Genomic DNA, 20,432 nt, shown 5'->3' on the forward strand with positions numbered 1-20,432 from the left:
CCAACACCCTCATCTGTTCCTCTTAAGACTTGGTTTCCAGACCCTTGATCAAATTGGTTGCTGTCCTTTGTACACATTCCAGCCTATCAACATCCTGGATATCTCATACAGAGTTTAGTGCACGCTGCTATATGCATGTAGGCCAGTCTTATCCTGACCTGCATTACATGTCATATACAAATACAGTGGTACCTCTGGTTACAGATGATTCAGGTTACAGACAATTCAGGTTACAGACTCCGCTAACCCAGAAATAGTGCCTCGGGTTAAGAACTTTGCTTCAGGATAAGAACAGAAATCACGTGGCGGCGGCGGCGCGGCGGCGGGAGGCCCCATTAGCTAAAGTGGTACCTCAGGTTAAGAACAGTTTCAGGTTAAGAACAGACCTCCAGAACAAATTAAGTTCTTAACCCGAGGTACCACTGTAAGGTTAATGTGAAAAAATGGTGTTTATTCATTTATTTGCAAAAAAATTATATACCATCAGTATTAACAAAAAGAATCATAGAAATAAACAGCATAAAATAAAAATAAAATAGCATTCATAAAACAATTACAAAATATATCACAAATCAGTAAATCAAATTAACACATCACCTTAGCTGGATCAACATAGCCAGATCACTCCTCAGGGGAAGTGTTGGTGAACTAAATGCTGTCTAAATGCCAATACAGTAGGTGCCTGTCTACCCACTGTTCACTGAAATCACATTCTAAAGGGCAGTTGCTGCCACATGGTAGGCCCTGGTCTTAGTTGACATAAGAGGAACCTAAGTACAAAGTAGACAGAAGATGAGCAGCAGTACAAGGAGTGCCTCTCCCAAAGATAAAAGTTTCCAGGCAGAGGTATACAAGGTAAGTCTTTGTTTCCATTGTTCCATCCCAGCTACAGAGTCCCACTGCTTCTCATTCTCTGCCTGCATACATTGTTCCTTTCTTCCCATAATATGGGTCCCCACATGTACTGGTTAGAGTGTCAGATTATTACCGAGGTGGCCCAGGTTTAAATGCCCATGTTCACTGCCTAGCCCTGTATCTTAGGAAAGGACTGAACTCTAGTGGTGGAGCACATACTTTGCATAACGTAAGTCAAAGTTTCAATGCATGGCAACTCCAAACATGACTGGGAAAAGCCCTTGTCTGAGACCCTAGAAAGCCACTGCTAGTCAATGTAGGCAACATGGAGCTAGATGGACCAGTGATCTGAGCACAGCTTCCTATGTTTATGATCAAGTGATGATCTTTCTGCCCAACCTATCTCACAGAGTTGTTGCAGGGAAACCAGTAGAGATGGCTGAAACTTTCACTCTGCCCTATGCTCATTAGAGAAAGAGCAGAATCAACAAATGCAGAACAAACAAATAAACAAAAACAAATATGGAATGCACCATTAATATTTGCTTCACTTGTCATCTCAATAGCCTTCCACTGGTTGCACTGGTTGTTTACACCCCACCCCCTAAAATCTAAGTTCACCAACTCAAAGTTGTGTTATATATGCTCCAGTACAAAAACCCAATTCTGTTGCACCCCTGGGGCTGGACCTAGAGTTCCATGAGTGGTTCTGCTCTCAGAATAAAATGTTCTCAGGATTGCACTTCTCTTTTATTCTGCAGAAAAGTCTGCTACAAAGGATTGGGGACCCTCTGAATCACTATGGGAGACAGTGTGTGGTGCTGCATTGGATAGGAAAAACAGAAGAAATACCTCTCCACTTCCATTCATAGAAGGCCTCTGACAGATCCTCCAAACCATTATTTATTATTGATTTGATGTATTTATATTCTGTGTTTCTTGCAAGGCAATCAGGGTGATTCGTTATTTAAAATACTTTTTAAAAAATTACAATAGAGAAAAAGCAGCAGAGTTGTCTCAGGCAGTTGGTGATCTCCTTAGAAGCTAATGGTGTGAGCTGACCATTTGTTACTACTACTAGTAGTATAACATTAGGAGGTATATCCCTGGGTGCTCAAAAGGTGGGAGGGAAGTATACAGCTGAACAGTTGGTGGCTTCTTAATATACATTCAATAGCATAATGCCTGTGATTGAGTACAACATGTGGGTTAATTGGGGCTTAAAGCCCACAATTCATCTGCTGACACACAGGAAGGTAGTGATGCTCTATCACATTTAGTATTGCCAGATTCCCCCCCCCCTTCCTTTGGCAGGTCAGCTGTGCCTTTAAAAGAGGCCTGCAGAACTTGCGATGCACCAAGGCAAATGCAACCCGCCAGCAATGAAGAGTGGCCTACAAAGGACTTGGTAAACTTCCAAAATCTGGAGGATTATGAACCAACAGCATCTATTGTGCACTTTTCTTTTGACAGTGTTTGTACGTATCTAGTTATGAAAATTGCTATAACGGTGTTTATTATGATACTCTACCACAGTCTTCAAGTTCAATACCTTTAATATCTTGACTCAGTTACGCACTTTTTTCTCCATTTCATTCAATTTATTTATTTTTAAATGAAAATTAAATGAATATCTATGACAATACACTTAAGTAGATTTTTGGTTGTTTTAAACATTAAACTGCATTTTTATAAGCTTGTAGTTCCTCATGATATAACACAGGACAGCCCAACTTTTCATACTAAGCGGGCCACAAGAGTACTTTGACATGGAACCTGTGGGCCAATACACTGCCTTGTCGTGCACACATGGGGAGGGGGAAATGGGACCAAAATTTGACAACCCCACAGCCCTCATGCTGCCTTCCCAAAGCTAGCTAAGCAAGGCACTGAACTTTGGGAAGGAGGTGTGAGGCTCTGGCAAGGTCCTAGAGCCTGCCCACCTCCTTCCCTAAGCTGGGCTTTGGGAAGGAGGAGGGAGGATTCTAGAACCCTGTCAGAATCTTATGCCTTCTTTCCAAAGCCCAGTGCCTCACTTACCTGGTTTTGGGAAGGCAGTGTGAGGGCTGCAGGGGTTTCAAATGTTGCTGAGAGCTGCCAAAAAAAAAAAAAAAAGGCCTTGAAGGCTGCATGCTGCCTTCGGGTCATGCATTAGACCACACTGAACTATGTTAGTTTAAGCAGCTTGTAAATGAGTAGTTTTACATATATTTTTATTGTCCCCCACCCTGAGATCTTAGGATTAATGATATTATAACAGTCAAATTATTTTCTTATGGTATGATAACCATTTCAGTACTTTTTGCCCATATCTATGATGAGGAGTTAGCCTGTGTGACTTCTAAGAAAGCCATATATAGATGGTAAAAATGTAAAGGGACCCCTGACCATTAGGTCCAGTTGTGGCCGACTCTGGGGTTGCGGTGCTCATCCCGCTTTATTGGCCGAGGACGCCGGCATACAGCTTCTGGGTCATGTGGCCAGCATGACTAAGCTGCTTCTGGTGAACCAGAGCAGCACACGGAAACGCCGTTTACCTTCCCACTGGAGTGATACCTATTTATCTACTTGCACTTTGACATGCTTTCAAACTGCTAGGTTGGCAGGAGCAGGGACCGAGCAACAGGAGCTCACCCCGTCGCAGGGATTCAAACCGCCAACCTTCTGATCGGCAAGTCCTAGGTTCTGTGGTTTAACCCACAGCGCCACCCGCATCCCTATATAGATGGTAACTAAACAAAATTCTGTCTTTCAAATATTTTAGAATCATAGGAAACTACTGTAGAAACCAGGACAGAATATTTATATATCTAATTCAGTTCTGTCAACTCCAGGGGGTCATCAAACTTTTTTGGACATACAAGCACATTTGCTACCTGCCCTGGAAGGAAATCCTGTTCTTTTATCCTGAATACGAACTGGAATCTGGAGAAACCACAAAATATGCTGTAATGAAGCACACTCCACACAACCTATTCCATTAGCTACAACAGACTGCTTCTTTTAAGCCCACTTTCAGTAGGGGAAGGAACCTTGCAGGTGCCATCAAAAGGGCACACATGTGCTTGAGAGTGCCACATTGGCAACCCCTGATCTAATCTGGCTGGCTGCATCTTTCTAGGATCTGGGGCAGAGGTCTTTCACACAACCAGCTCCCTTGACTCTTTCAACTGCAGATGTCAGGGACTGAATTGGGGGCCTTCTTCATGCAAAATATATGCTCCAGCATGAAGTGAAAGTCCCTCTCACTTTGAGACTCCACTTAGAACATCTGCCAGTCAAAATGTATGAGTATTTGTGATAATGCTAATTTCTGTGATATCCAATAAAAAGTGCAAGAAACTATGGGTTGTGTCCAACTAAGTTAGAGAAGACCCATGGACATGAATGGACTGAAGTTAGTAATGTCCATTATTTTCAATTGGTCTGCTCCAAGTAGGAATAACATTGGAAGCAACCTGAATTTGGCAGCTCCCATCTTCACATTGCCTCCAGCTTTCTTCTGAGGAAACTACACATGTGAAGTAAGTAAGAAAGGAGTGCTATATTTATGGACGTGTCCACCACAAATGTAATGGTTAGCTTTGCAGCTTCAGGCTGAGACCAGAGTAGTAAAACAAATGCTGCCTCACACATTTAATGACTTGTATCAGCAGCTTAGAGTTTCTATAGCCCCCCTGAGCAAAACAGCATGAAACAGTGGAGGCACTAAAGTAAGGAGACAAATAGTAATAATAACACAGATGCTTTGGGTTTTGATCTACATCCTTCTGCTTGTATCCATGGCCTTTAGCAAAACATGATCTATCAACAGCCTCACTCCTCCTTCCTAAAAAGCAGATATGAAAAGAAAGTAATGTATAATAAAGAAAAGCACTTTTCGGCATATATAAAGGGCTTTTCCATCCCACTGACAACCTGTTCCTGTCCAGGATTAAAGAATAGGATTTCCTCCTAGGGCAGATGGCAAGGACTGAACTGAGCCCCACTATCGTCCTTTCAGGATCAGCTCAGAACAAGATTAAAATCCTCCCCAGAGGAAGCCCCTGTCACTAGGCCTACCATTTATGTCTGGAATAGGGGTGGCCTTCCAGATGTTGTGGGACTCTATCTATCATTAGTCTCAGACATCATTGCCATTGAGATGGGGGCTGTAGTCCATCAATATCAGCTGGACCACAGGTTCCCCATCTCTGAGCTACAGGTTTCAAGGGAGTCAGCAGACCCTGAACAATCACCCAAAGAAATGTTGTGCTTGTGTATTCAATGGACCCAGCCAACCATAAATTGTCTCAGATGCCAGCTCCAACCTTGCCAAGATCACACTCAGAAGTGGAGGCAGCAGCATGGGTTGAGTGAAAGCCCAGAACCAAAAGCATAGTGCCTGTCTTGAAGCATCCTTAAGCCACACTCAAGAAGGAAAAGCCCATCCTTAAACCATGCTCAGGAAGGAAAAGTCTGTCCCAACATTTGCTTGGACCAGGATCTTGCTGACACCTCAGAAAGCAGTGGGGCAGCTATCAAGCTGCTTATTTGTTACCTAGCCAGTGTTGATTTCTCACCATATCCTGTTCTATTATCAGCGTCTCATAAACTGGACAGCTCCCCTGCTATGTTGAACACTTCAGCCCCTGGACAGCTCTCTAGAAAAGTGAGTATCTGAGCCACATTTAAGTGGTAGTGCAAACATGACGCCACAACCTTTCTCAACATTCTAAAAACATAATCCAAAAGAGTGTTGGCTTTTTAGAGTTAAAATGAAAATAAAATATTTCCAGTGTTAGCCATTTACCACTGCTAAACTTCATTCCTACACTCTCCACTTAGCAATACTTACTTGGAAGTGTTGCAGTCACAGCTCTGAGAAAATTCCTAGCCAACAAATTCTGTTTCCCTTACCATTTCCTGAGCAGCATTGCACTGACAAATCATTGAAAGGTCCCTAAAATATTTGAAATGAACATTTATGTGAAATACAGAGCTATCATGAAGATGATACATTCTTGTAAGCAAATACCTTAAAAAGACCACCAAGATTTTAAAAAATGCAAAAAAGTAGTGAGCAAGCTTTTTGAGTTCTTCATAATAATTCTTCACACTAGATTTTTTTAAAAAAAGGAGAAGGAATGGAGAAAAAGTTGGGCATGAAAAGCCCTGAAGAGGAACCATGTTGGATCAGATTCTAGAACTGTTTAGTCCAGCAACTTTTTCTCCACAGTGGCTGACCAGATGCATAAAGGAAGCTCACAAGCAGGATTTGAGGGGAATAGTCATCTATGAATCCTCTGCAATTTGTATTTAGAGGCATGCTGTTCCTGATCCTGGAGGATTGTAACATTCTTACAATTGAATGCAAAGGAAGTTATGAAGAGTTAATTATATTAGTATGTAAAGTGCAAACCAGGTTTTAGGTTGCATCAAGGACTGTTGGGGTAAAGAAACCTCAATGACTGCTTCCCTGGATTTTGGAAATATAAAAATCAGAGGTTAAGTGGAAGACACAAGTCCCTTGTGAGGAAGAGAGCAGAAGTAATGAGAAATGTATTTACCTTTACATTAGCAAAGCTGTAGCTTAAGTTTAGATAGTGCAGTAGGTAAAGAGTCAAGAGAAGTCACATTGGGTAGCATTACCTAGTAGCTGGAGGACATATCATTCCTAAAAGCTAAATCTCATCATTAGGTGGCAAATGGAATGAAAAAGAAAGGGCACAGAGTGATACCACAAATTTAACAACCAATTAAAGTATTAGAATCACAATAAGAATACAATTGCATGCCAAGACCCTGTGACCCACAATTCCCTAGTGGATAATAAACACACGGACATGAGTATTTGGGTTTATGGGTTCAAATAGGCCACAACTTTATTGGTTACAGATGTGAGTGGTGTGGCTTAGGCACTGAAGCCAGGCTATATTTCAATTCCCGCTCATCTGCAGGGTTTCCATCTAAGGGTAAACCACCAATACGGGGAGCCCTGTGACTTGCATCAAATAGGGGTCCCCCTTGGAGTTGTGGCATGACCCTAGCCCACGTCTGGGCATTGGACAGAATCCACACACCCTGGATCCCTATAACAGGATATCCTTAATGAGGAGGGGCAGGCAGAGGCTACAACCTCCCCTCCATCCAAACAAAGGCTTACTCAATGCCTAACCTCACAAAGTTGTGATGATTGCCACAAGGTAGGCGAAAACCAAATGGCTGGTGCCAATTTGCCAAATGGGAAAATTCCTATCTAGCCCCAACAATGTGGCAACCAAAATTTGTCCATAGCAAAGTCGTGTCATAAAAAGCATAAAAAAGAGGGTGGGTGGGTAGGGAGATCCAGCAAAGGGCATGAGAGGAGGTCTCCCTGGCCATGCAGCAGTTTAAATTTCCAATGGCCACACCTTCTGCTGGTGCTGATTGGCTGGTGGGGTCACCCCTTGGCATGGCTCCGCCCAGCGCAAGCAACATGGCTCAGACAGCAACAAGGAGAACGTCAAGCTCTGCCCCCCCCCCCCCGCTGGATCACTGCAGGGGCCCCGATGCCTGGCTGCAACATCGCCACCAGAAATGGTGAGCGGACTTCCGTATACAAAACATGCAAGGCGATTTCAATCATATGCTTATAGTGGATCACTAAGAACACATTTGGAAGCTGTTTCAATTTTATGCTCCTTATACATATTCTTGGTTTATTTATTTCAATCTAAGATTCTAGAGTGCAGGTGTTATTCAGTGTTTCCTCAGATACAGTACTATCATTCTTCACTAAAACCTACTGTTACCCCTCCCAGGTTGGTGTCATCTGCAAATTTGATGAACATCCCCTCAATTCCTTCATCCAAGTCATTTGTAAAGATGTTGAACAACAATTGGCCCAGGACAAAACCCTGCAGCACCTCACTGGTCACATTTTTCTAGGATGATGAAGAACCATTAGTGAGCACTCTTTGGGTTGGGCCAGTCAAGCTGCTACAAATCCACCTAACAGTTACCTCATCCAGCCCACATATTACCAGCTTCTCCACAAGAATATCATGGAGGATTTTGTCAAAAGCCTTACTGAAACAACTTACTGAAAACAACTCACTGAAACTCCCTGGGGTTTCAGACTGGGATCTCTTCTAGCCCTACCTGTATTGAACTTGTGCACAGGCAAAACAGAGATGCTAGCACTGAGCCAGAGTTCTTCCTTGAAGTCAACATCCATACGTCAACATCCAGAAGTTATCACCATCCATATTGATTAGCTACGCCATTCAAATGTCAACACTGTGCAATACCAGGGCCAGGGGGCAGAGAGAGAGATGGATGTGATTATTGGGATGGGGTAGTAGACATGAACCTCAGTTACAAGAGAAGGAGAAAAATGAAATATGAAGTTCTCTCTCTGCCTGGCCTTAGAAAACTCCTCCAGAAATGTCAATCTTGTTGAGTTCAGCTGATTTTACCTTCATCTTTTAGAGCTCTGAATTTTAGCATTATGAATGTGCATTTCATACATTTCAGGACAACACATTTCAGCTTACAAAACACAAACCAGAGGTAGTCTTTCTGGAACAGTTGTAGAGACAGACTTTTATGTGTGAGTGAAGCTTCAGTAAGTTATGCTTCAGCAGAGCTAAGTGAAAGAAATAAGGGTTTCTGTGTGTGGCAAAGGTACAAAGAGAAGAGACTTGGGGAAAGAAAAGCATGAGTTGGTCTCTGAGTTTGAAAAATAAGCTTATTCAATGAATGGTGGATCAGATAAAATACATTTATATATGCAAACTCTGAAGTATGCAATGATTACCTTTCCCTTTAACACTTGGTTTAAAAGTAGACCAAGATTTGGGGAAAAGCTCTGAAGCTTTAAAACAACTTTTCATTACATGTGAAGTTAATAAAAGCCATGAAGATGCAGAACACAAAGGTAGAGTTGAAAAGTTTTACACATTTTCCTGAATCCAGCATCTCATGACATTTTGATATTTGTTCTGGAGCTTTTTAGTTCTCCTATGGACAGTTTATACAAATAAATCCCCTGAAATTTTATTTACTGACTGCTGTACTTGAATCCTGAACTTTCACTCCCAAAGGACCACCTCTACCACCAAAGTTGCTATTTTAAAGTGAGTGAAAAGCGAAAGTTATGAAATATCGGGCAATTTCTTAAAAAAAAACACACACCCAAGAACAGCAGCATTATAGCAAAAAAATGAAATATCAAAGATCCTGCAGGAGACAGTATCACCACCTGAAAACCAGGTTGCCTATGTTTACCAGTCAATGCACTTCTAAAATGTAATAAAATTTAATCTCAGCTAAAGGGACAGTTTCTTTACACATTACTAAGTCTACTACTTGATGCTTCGCTGTGACAACAGATGTCTGTTACAGATGGAAATTTACAGGAACTTTTCATGTCTTGCCTCCATCACTCTATGAATGCCACCCACCCACAGCTGCTTGGAATGTAGACAGGGGCATGGAATCTCGACACCATGCATGTGCAGTAAAGACAAATTTGGGCACACACATGGGAGGAGGACATTTACAATATGTGTTTCAATGGTATTGGTTGATTTTGTGTATCAGGCAACATGCCAGTTTTCTCTCATCTGCAGACTCCATGAGACTATAATCCCATGCAATCACAGTCCAACCTACTTATGATTTTGTTTCATTTTAAAGCCGTATCTCCTGCCATTACACTCCTCTCTTTGCGCCAAAGTAAATACTCAAGGACTACAATTAGGGGTTGAGTTCAGCCTGTAGCCACACCCCATCTATTTCTGAAAATACCTCCAGAAGCAACAGGTGATCATAGAGTACTTCAGACACCACCACAGATCCACTTTCCAAAATATATGGTCAGGAGTAGCCTAAGAGTGAAACTATTTCCCCTTGAGGTCTGATTTAGAAAGGGATTGTTTCAAGAGAGTTTCTCTGGTTATCTTAATAAGGCCATGACTAATCAAAAGCTGGAAAATGCAACTTCCTTACACAAAAAGCAAAGATAAAATTGTAAAATCCAAAGTACGGCAATACTTTTATTATGTCAAACAAAATGTCACAAAAGAGTGGCCAAGAATTCAAAAGCTTGCTCATTATTTTGTGACATTTTGGTTAGCCTAATAAAGTTATTGCTCTACTATGGATTTAAAAAAATTCCTTATATAGGTCATTTCAGGCTTTGGGGACAGGATTATGAGCTTGAAGAACAAGATACCTTCTTTCTTTCTTTCTTTCTTTCTTTCTTTCTTATTTGAACGTATTAGATTTGCAACTCATGGACGAAGAGCTTACTGGGTACCATTGATTAATCCTATCTCATCTTTCTTTCCTACAGAATAAGAGTGACCTACCTTTGCTGTTGTAAGGGTGCATAAGATATAAGGCCCAGAACTTACTACATATGTGGAACTTTTGTGTGTATGCCAAAGCTCTGCCCAAAACTTTGTATGAACTGTGCTATAAATAACAAGTAGCAACCTTTCTTGCATGCACAATGTGTGTGCTACAGGCAACCAGAAACAGAAACTAACTGTGCTTTAAAAAAATGTTGCCTGTGGCATCAACTTCATGGTGAGGATATGGTCTGAAGGAACATGAGGCTGTAGCTATGCAGGTTTGGGTCTGGTCAGTGCCTGGATGGCTGACTGCCTGCGAACCCCATAAATACTACCTTGGATTCCATGATAGCAGAAAGGTGAGATACAGGTGTAAGAAGAATAAAATCTCCATTGAGGTCAATGGAACTTACTCCCAGTGGCTCTATGATTATAGCCTGGTGACAACGTCCATTTTAGTGGGTGATCATGATATTTCTGTGCCTGAGTATTTGGTTTTGCTCTCCACACCCAGTAAACCCATCCTCACAAACACAGCCTTTTAAAATAGTTTCTATTAACTTGGTACACCATCGTCTTGATTTCTTAGATGATCATTTGTGATTACCACATGAAAGACAAACAGTTCAAATAACTCTATGAAAGGGGGGAAGGGAGCCTTGGTTTCCTGTGTTTCAACAGATGTCGTACTTAATTGGTTGCAAAATAAACCAGAGCTACATTCAGCCAGTTTCCCTTGTTTCAGCTGCGCAGACACTTTCAAACATGTGCATTCACCTCCTGTTTCTCTGTAAACGGGGGTGTGGTGCAAGAATCAAACTTCCCAAAAGGTGCAAATCGATACGCATGCTGCATATATCCCTTTTATGTATTACTGATTAAACAGAAGGCAAAGTTTCAGCTTATGATACAGTGAGAATTATAACAAAACAGGTCTAAAGTATGGCAACATTATGTTGGGATTAATTGAATATGGAACAGTATTTTAATATCAAACAGCACTTTTAATGTACTCCAAGTTTTACACTTGCAGATTTCAGTCACTTCACTACCTCACCCACCCCTCAACGTTTCTCCATGTTTCAGGATATTCAGATAAAAATAATAATTCCAGTATCATTCAAGTTTGATCACCCACAAACTCTCTGTTGCCTTCCCAGCAGAAGCCAGAGTGGATGACCCCTGACAAACAAAGGCAAGTGGCCAGCATGACACAAATATGTGTACAGTTAAGGGAGGCCAGAGGGAATATTGATGAGGTGCTACACTTTGTGTATTGCCAAGTCCAGTCTTCAAAAGAAAAGTAATGGCCTCTGATCTTCATGGTGAAAGGCAGATATTAGGACAAAATGTACAACCTATTCTCCCCATAAGAAACAGAAGCATTGTTATTCTAAGAGCATAATAATAATAATAATAATAATAATAATAATAATAATAATAATTGTTCAAAGAACTTCACTATAAGGTGAATAATGTTGCAGATAGAAGACTGAGACCAAATTTTTCACTAAAGACATTTATCAAATTCATGGTAAGATCCAAACCTGGGACTTTTCAGTTGAAGCTGAGTATTTTAGCTGCTTTGCGGTACCAGTTCTCCAAATAAAATGTGCTTCAAATACAGGCAAGGTCAAATGTGTTTCAATCACCTGTGACAACTAAACTGAGCAATATTTGTTCTTTTAGTTTAAAAATGGAACCATGGTCCCAAGAGTGAGAGAAAAGAGCTTTAATCCCTAGCAAAAAATCAAATTCCCCAACTGCATGATAGAATAATCTGTTCCTGGAGATAGAATTTTAAAAAACCAAAACCACAATACTTTGGGAGGGGTGGATACTTTCTTTATGCTTAGGCCCAGGTTCTCTAACACAGAGGGATTTTTAACAAATCTGACTTTCGGCAGATGACCTCTCTTGTTTGTTCATATGTGTTTTCCAAAATATAAAAGTGAAATAGAGTCCCAAGGGCACTGTACTTGAAAGGTTATGAGAGTTAGAGATTTTAACCATGCCTGCCAAATCAGCAGATGGCTTGTGATTATAATTATATGCATCAATAAAACGAATAATCTTACAAAATTTGAATTTCTACTAAAGTAAGGGATTTAATAAGCAGATGCAACAGAATGCGTTTTCTTTAACCCTTTTTGCTGAGAGCGATGGTTCACATACAGAGCAGCTAAAGCTCCGCTCAAACAAGTTGACCACAAACTTAAACATTATGCACTTTTCCTCTTTAGCAAGGGTGATCTTTTACTGAATATGTATTTTGATCGTACTCAGTCAGTAATTCATGTAGTCTACTTTATGATGTTTGCTTCTTATCATCGTGGAAATGTCATTTGTACAAAAGCCATGATTAGCTGGAGAAAATCTGGTAAAAATGGCATATTCGAATGATCACTTGATTGTTGCTCTGGAATTTCATCCAGCAAAATTTGTATAGCTTCTAGTAGCTTGTTGTCTGTATTGGATGGTAATTTTTGTCTGTTTTTGAAAACAGGATATTATTACTATCATTTATTTATGAAAAATTAATTGTTAAACCGTTCCTTTTTGACATATTTGACATATTTATTGCATGTCCTGATAGAGAAATATGTATGTTTTCTGGAATTATTCTGATGTTAATATGAAACGTAGATGGGTAACAAGAACCTAGCATTCATACTTATATTAAATTCTGGATGCTCAGATTTGTAGTGTTTAGTGATACATCTTATAGGTATCATATAAGAAGCTGCAATTCTATCCACACATTCTTTAGGAAAGCCTCAGTAAGACTCAGTGGGTCTTACTTCTAAGGAAATGTGTTTAGGATCTGGTTGCAAGAGACAAATGCAAAAGACCACATTATGTTTAAATTGCTTGGCTATTTTTACAAGCACAAAATACATAATTTGGAAAAAGGGCAATTTTGTTTGCAAATGGATTTATATCTTCATACTATAATTAAGGGACAAGAAAATGTCACTGAAGTACAATTTTGTTCAGCACTCTGAAAACATAGTCTCCTTCGGAGAGGAAAGTCCCATTTAAATGTTAGATTGTATTTGGACATTGTAAATATCTGTTTGGGTCTATAAATGCACTTTTTGATAATGCAAACTATTTCATTTAATATCACATATCTGATGCTGGCAGGGCAAATAATTCTTTGATCGCTTTTAAAGTGGCTTGTGGGGGTTGAGGGACCCCGAGAATCAACAGAGCTAGTACTCTGTATCATGTCAATTGACCTGATAGTCCATAACAGTGCCTTTGGAGCTATTACTATTTTGTTCTGCCATTCCAGCTGCTTTATAGGTATCCCGATAACAGTAGGTAGAGATGGGGTGTCTGTTCTATATAGGTGATTGCTATATGGTGATACATTTCCTGTTGCATCATGAAAAAAGTAGGAAATAAAGTTTTAATTGCAGTAAACTTTCAAAGACAAAACTTTTTGGGTCATCAATGGCACTGTGGGGAACTTTCATACGGTCTCAAATGAAAGTATATTTTAGAAATACGTCTGTGATTGGAAAAACTTGGTTGTATTTTTTCAATTTGTTGGCCTACAAGAGCAAAACCAAGAGCTAATGAAAAGATGATAAAAAGTTAACTTTGAGAACAAGCTTTTGCCATAGCTAAAGATCTTGCTTTTTAGCTGTTTCAAAAGTTCGTTGTCCAAAAGTAACTTAGAGCACAGAAATATGGGTAGCTGCTCTATACAGGTTCAAGTAGTTTTCTCATTTTCTTAGCCTGGTCTAGTATGACAAGCTCCAGCTCTCCAGGGTCTGAGGCAAATGTCTTCCCCATCACCATCTCCCTGGACATGTATTTTATTTTCATTTTGGCTGAGAGTTGTAAGGTTATATTTTACAACCACAAAATATTTTTTTGTTAAAGTTCTTGAAGTTCAGTGCAGTTGATAAGACCCTTAAAACCCGGCACTACTTTTTGGGTTTTTAATGCAATCAGCAAATGCTGTTTACAAACATGGAGGGACAGGATTGTCGGTATTTGAAGCCACTCTTCATTTACACAATCAGATGCCAACCCGGAGATTTAGATTGCAACTTGCTGGCCTTATGATTTGCTACATTGCATGTCACTAAACTACACTAGTGTGCCAGCCTGTTGGTAATTGTCATGAAAAAGATTGTTTTGTAAAAAATTATGAAGCGCTTGTCAGCTTCAGGCTTCTGAAATTAAAATAGCGAAAATCTCAGGGTTGGGGTGTGTGTGACCCAATAAAGCAAACTCACAGAGTTAAGAAATAAAAATATACACTGATGTGAGCTGGCACTGCTGAGTTGTCTTAGCCACAGTGGGGCATCTTCCTGCCACAGTAGTTTTTGAGCACTATGCCTTGTCCCAGTTGAAAAGTGATAAAATGATGGACAGTCTGAAAACGCATGCAGGAATGGTTTTCTGTTTATCTGTCTTTGGGAGGGGGACATGTTTTGGGGGTGGGGAAGTGATGATCTTATGGAAATCATTAGACTTTTAAAATGCTATCAGAAGGGTCTGGTGTGTATGATTTTTCTAGATGCAGATTGTATGTACAATACTTATGAAAGCACGACAAGAAGTTTAACCAACACATGACCATGAAAAGCGGCTGGGTAACTTACAGGTGCCTAAACTTAACTAATGTAAACACCATTGTTTAAAAGTGCCTACAATGCAAAAGCAATACAGTAAGAACCACTTGATGATTCTATGAAAATTCCCAAAGATTACGTCTATAGGTAAGAACATCACCTTGCAGAGAAAATTGAATTACGCATTAATGTTAATTACGAAAGTTCAAAATAAAACTCTAGCTGATACTTCATGTTCTGTAGTGAATTTAGTATTGCTTACTAGATACTTTTACTTTCTCAAGATAGCTGTTACTATATAAAATAAACAGTTGTATTCCATGTTTTAGGGAATTCAACAAACATATATGTTACTGGGATACACACTTCCAAGAACATATGGTAAAATCATAATTATCAAGTGTTCACACACTTCTCATTCAGCTGTCCAAGCAGAAAAAATTGAAGGTGTAAAGCACAGTTGCAGATGAACAACCTGGTACTAGCCATGTACAGATTGCTAATCATGCTATTAACACTGTTTACAATTTAACTTTTAAAATGTTTTTTAGAGAATATAAACTTACAGCAACTGGTTTGTGACAAATGTCACACACAAATCACACCTTTTGTGTGTGTTCTGTTATCTATGTCAAAATTATTGTTAACTTCACTGCAGTCTGGATTGCAGTGTGAGTTTACAATGCCCAGTACCTGTAAATAGTTGCAGGTAAGTTTGGCTGAAATGAGTGACCAAGTAAATGCATTACAATTTAGGAAACCTTTGCTGAGTGAGAAAAGTTTGCATAAATAATCTGATTATTCTGATTTAGTTTTATAAATCACATGAGCGATTTTTGTTTTCCAAAACGTAGTAGCTTCTAAATTATGAAAGGAAGATTGTGGGACATGATAATGCAAAAACAACACTCTGATCTGTATATTTTAAGATGTTTATCAAAGGAAAATATATTATCTGATTATCACTGTTATCAGCATATTTCAGCAACTTTAGAAGAAAATATGGGATTTACCTGAAATAACTTGTAACTATAACTTGCCACATAATACCCTCCCTGACACTTGTAACTACATGGGGAGGTAAAAGTAGCAGAAAATATCTAAGGTGCATAAGCAAGACTTCATTGCAACTTCCTGTTGCCATTTTTTTTTCCAGAATAAAAAAAGAGAAGTGTATGAAAGGGATTCTTTGATCTGCTAAAATCAGGCATCACTAATGTACATACACATCACATAAACAGGCAACCACAGCTATTTTCCTCTGTATGTATTTTTTTAAGACCAAAACAAAAACAAAACAGCTACTGGTGTTATGCTTGCAATCAATACATCTTCACATCTTTATTTTCAGCAAAAGCAAGTGGGCAACTGAGAGCAAAATACATCATGATTTAATACTGTGTCTGAACATCCAAAATGATAAAAAGCTTAATTTTGGTACACATCATTCTAAATGTCATGCCATTTATTCAAGGGAACAAGCAGCTGAGAAGGAGGTTGAAATCTGAAATTAATACACAGTTATTTCTATAGTGTATCTTTAAAAGATTTTGGTCCTGCAAAAAGCTAGAAAAATAGTGGATTCTTGTAAAGTTGGTGATAGTGCTTACTGTATTCAGATCTGTCAAAGAATGCATTTCTTCCCACAGCATCCTCTTAAGTCACAGCAACGTTAAGTTCACTGAGCATTCCATTCTGCTTTACTTTAGAAATTCAAAACTTTTGTAAAGATGACACACAGAGAAAAAGGCACTGATTCCACAGACACCCCCCGCCCCTGTTCGGAAGTGGCACAAAAGCAATCCCTTCATTATGACCTACTTGTCCAAAACGGACTTTCAAGCTATGGTTAGGCTAAGATTTGCTCTCCTTTCCCCCAGGGCATAATTGTCAGACTGACTTACCGTGTGCCTTTTAGCCTTTGTTCTGCCTCTCGCGCTGACATCAGGGAAGCAGTGATGTAGAATAAAGCAGGGGTGGGCTAGGTTAGTCCAGTGTTTGTGTCGTTGTGTGGTGTGCAGGGACACTCTGTGATACTCTAGTGAGCTGCTAAGCTTTTTTTGTAGGCTTTGTGTCATTTACTTAACGACCAATCTCATTAGCTGCCAGGGTACAATGGGCTGATGCATTTTCTATGTACATACTCTACACAGTGACCCTCAAGGTTGCCGAAGGTCTATTTAATCAGTCAGATGCTGAATATATTTGCAGTAAATCACACAAAAAAAATATGAGACCACAGAGGTATCTCATGAGGCTTTAATGTTTCTTGGGAGTTTGTTGAATGAAAAAGGCAGATTTAAATGCAAAAAAAGGAGGAAGAATGAGATGGGACACTCTGTAAGGTTTGCACTGGTGACCTTTAATAATTGCAATAACTTTTGGAAACCCTGCATGTTCCTGCACTTTATTGTTATTTCCTCCATCCAGTTCATGCTTCAGTGTAACCACATTATCATCCTAAAATCCCTTTAAGAAACAGCAAAACAACAAGATGAGCAGCTTTTCACAGGTTGGCAAAGGTGTATTTCCACCCCCACCTCCTGTCTTTCCAGGCAACCTCAGAGTTGGCATCTCTGTATTTCTACCCTCTCTTCAGTTACAAGGCATAAACCCTTTTAACTCCTATGAAAAATGAAAATGCTGAAAAGCCCTCTGAATGACGACAGCTGTCCATAAGTATCAGGGAGAGTTCTATTGTCCAACTTGTCCCTGGATAAAATGAATACTTTACAGCAGAGGCTGTTCAGCTTGGCTAAAGAGTATGGGGAGAAGGGGAGGAGGTCACTGGAGATTTCGCACACTAATTTAATCTGGGAAAAGGACAGGCACTGCATCTCACTTGAACAGACTGGCGGCAATCTGGGCTCTCACAGAACTATCTCCTTTTGCCTGTGCTCTATTTATTCCTTATCTCTGTTTACCAACCGCTAGGTCCCTTTCATTCACACCACGAGGCCGTTCTCCTACTATCAGTCAGCAGCTGACACTGTGGAAGAGCCTCAAAGGCAAAAAAAAGGGATCAAAACTAAACCAAAGCTGTATAAACAATGCAGCAGTAGAAGTAAATGCATAAATCCTAATTCTTAACCCAACCCACAGGGTGCGAACAGAACCTTTATAGTAAATCCAAGAAACCCACCACAGTGAGCTATGGGCTACAGAGGGAACAGGGGAAAGCCAAATATCATTCATGAAATCATCATCTGAGGCAGAAACACTCGCAAATGCACACATTTTGCATGCTCAACCTGGCTTGTATTATAATTGCTTTAGCGACTAAACTTTGTCACTCAGTACATTCGTCAGCAACTAATGATCATCTCATTTGCTTATACTCATATGGTTAAAAAATAAGAACGCTAAATAAAACCAGGCAATTCTTTATGGGAGCCCCCCCCCCAAAGTTTGGATAACTTTTCATTCACTGCTGGATTTAAAAAATAGATATAAGGAAAGACAGGAAGATATATGCCAAGTTTTATATCTTTTTTTCCTTTTAATTTTATTAAATAGTTGTAATTGTTACTTAAATCAGTAAGTTTCATTAAAATGTCACTAGACTGTAATGTCTAACTCCTGCACAACTTTTTATAGTAGATAGGCGCAGATAAGAAAGAAGTCTCATTTTTTTAACTACAGTGAAAATTAGGGATACACACAGAGAGAGAGAGAGAGAGAGAGCCTTTGCTAGCATTCTGAGTGAAAGCTGGTGTGTATCCCTGAGTGAAAGCTGGTGTGAAAGCTGACTTTTAAACTTGTATATTATATTAAGTCTTCATCCTGAATGCTAAAGGAAATTCATCACTTTGAATAGATAGGGATAACAGCTTATGTGTCTTACTGGCAGAATGAACCTAAGATGTGTTTCAGAGAGCAACAGCAGACTTTCAAAGTTATATAAAACAAAGTTAACAGACAAGGAAATGGAATATAAGCCTTAAGACACAAACTGCTAAGTTTAGAAAGAAAACTATACTCTTATAACTACAATTAATTCTTAAAAATGAAAATAGTGGTTCACATAATTCAAAACATGTTAGATACATTTTCAGGATTGTTGGAAAAATAGTGACAAAAATATTGCTCATTATCAAAGATGATCTATTATGCCAAATTTCAGTTCTGATTTCCACCTATATGCATTATGAGCAATGAAGTCTTTACTACTTGGATCCTTTTTTCCAAATGAATTAATGAATTAAATTTATCCTTTCACCAGCTGCTAGGCAGCAGATGGAACCATTTCTGAAGCCTTGTTGAATTCAATCCATAAAACTCATTTCCTAGGATTAGCAGTCCAAAGTTTCTTTTAATGTTTATATACCGCTTGGGATTTTAAATTTCACGATGCTAAACTTTCTGCTTAATAATTGTCCCTCTCCCATCAATTTCGTAGGAAACAAACTTGAAAGAAACACTGTACTTTCTACCAAAACATAGTAGGTCACATAAGGACAAGATAACATTTCAGGAGCAATCAGGTAAAACAAAGTGGGGGTTTTGTTGTTTACACTGTACTAGTACCATAGAAACCATTTATCTTACAGTCAACCATTAATTTCAGCTAGAAGCTTTATAGGTCGCAGTTCACTTTAGTCAGCTAATAGAAAAGCATCTTGTAGAACTTTCTTATGCCATATAGCCAGAGCTAGGGAACCAAACTCTTGACAGTCCCAAACAAATCCAAGGTGTCACATCGTTTTAAAACTATGGTAAGATAATTCTGTCTACACACTCATAACTTTGTGAAATTTTGGATAGTTATGAGTGGTTAGTCTGTGCTTTTTCGCTCTTGATTACATAATAGGAACATTCATAATATGCTTTCAGTAAGTACTTTTGCTAACCAAAGTAAAATTTAAGATTGTTTATGTTACTACAACTTAAAATATAACAAACAGTGGAGTGTAGCAAGTTTGCTCCATGAAAACCTTTTTAAAAATCATGTTTGAAAAAGGCACCATGGACAGCTCCATGCTTGTTCTTTTTCTTACATCTATAACTAGTCTCCTTACCAACCATTCAAAGGCCAAATGATTTTAAATTGTATTTGTACTGAATTCCCCACCACCACCCCAGACTTTTCGCAACACTGAATTATAAAGTGTTGCAAAGTTTTAGTCCTTTGGCAATAACCAGAACAGGGGGAATCATCAGCACTATACTGAAATTGTAAAGCTAGATCTGTTTGAAAGGCCTTCAAATAGTTCTTTAGTAAATAAGAACTTTTTTAAAATTCCTGCTTGGCTGTTCTGTACACAAATGATTCCCACTAATTTGGCACAAGAAATCTATATTAATCTAATAATACAGTAAGCCAAGAAGGCCACATAGTAATAATTATCATTCAGTAATTGAATATTTAGGGGGAGGAGGAGGAGGAGGAGGAGAGAGAAAAAGATTGATAATCTTAGCTTGCAGGCATGAAATTACTACAAAACAGAACTGATATTGTGTATGGAGGGGGACCATAACAAGATCGGAAAGTAGAAGGCAGAGTCTAAATTTAGAAAGTTTCCATTCTAAACACGATCTATTCCTTAAAAATCTCTTCAGCAGGAAGGCAATTCAAATATCATAATAAAGGTATTCACACACAAAAAGCTGTAAACGTATTCAATAACTTTCCAAAGCACACAGAGGAAACAAAGATGTGAAATCA

General features: G+C 39.2%; 1 protein-coding gene across 11 annotated transcripts in view; it reads right to left on the minus strand.

Moving 5' to 3' along the window:
* ST18 (ST18 C2H2C-type zinc finger transcription factor) overlaps window positions 1–20,432 on the minus strand; it is a 185,926-nt gene that overhangs the window by 106,776 nt on the left and 58,718 nt on the right. Inside the window, exon 1 of one of the 11 annotated variants that reach the window (XM_083622872.1) lies at window positions 16,672–16,801. The exons of 9 other annotated variants lie outside the window; for them this stretch is intronic. The gene's annotated coding sequence lies outside the window, so the exon portion shown is untranslated. Of the gene's footprint in view, window positions 1–16,671; window positions 16,802–20,432 lie in introns of those variants that run through there. One more of the 11 variants, XM_083622879.1, reaches the window with a different exon arrangement.

Source organism: Podarcis filfolensis, assembly GCF_964270895.1.
Source record: "Podarcis filfolensis genome assembly, chromosome: 7".
NCBI lineage: Eukaryota > Metazoa > Chordata > Lepidosauria > Squamata > Lacertidae > Podarcis > Podarcis filfolensis.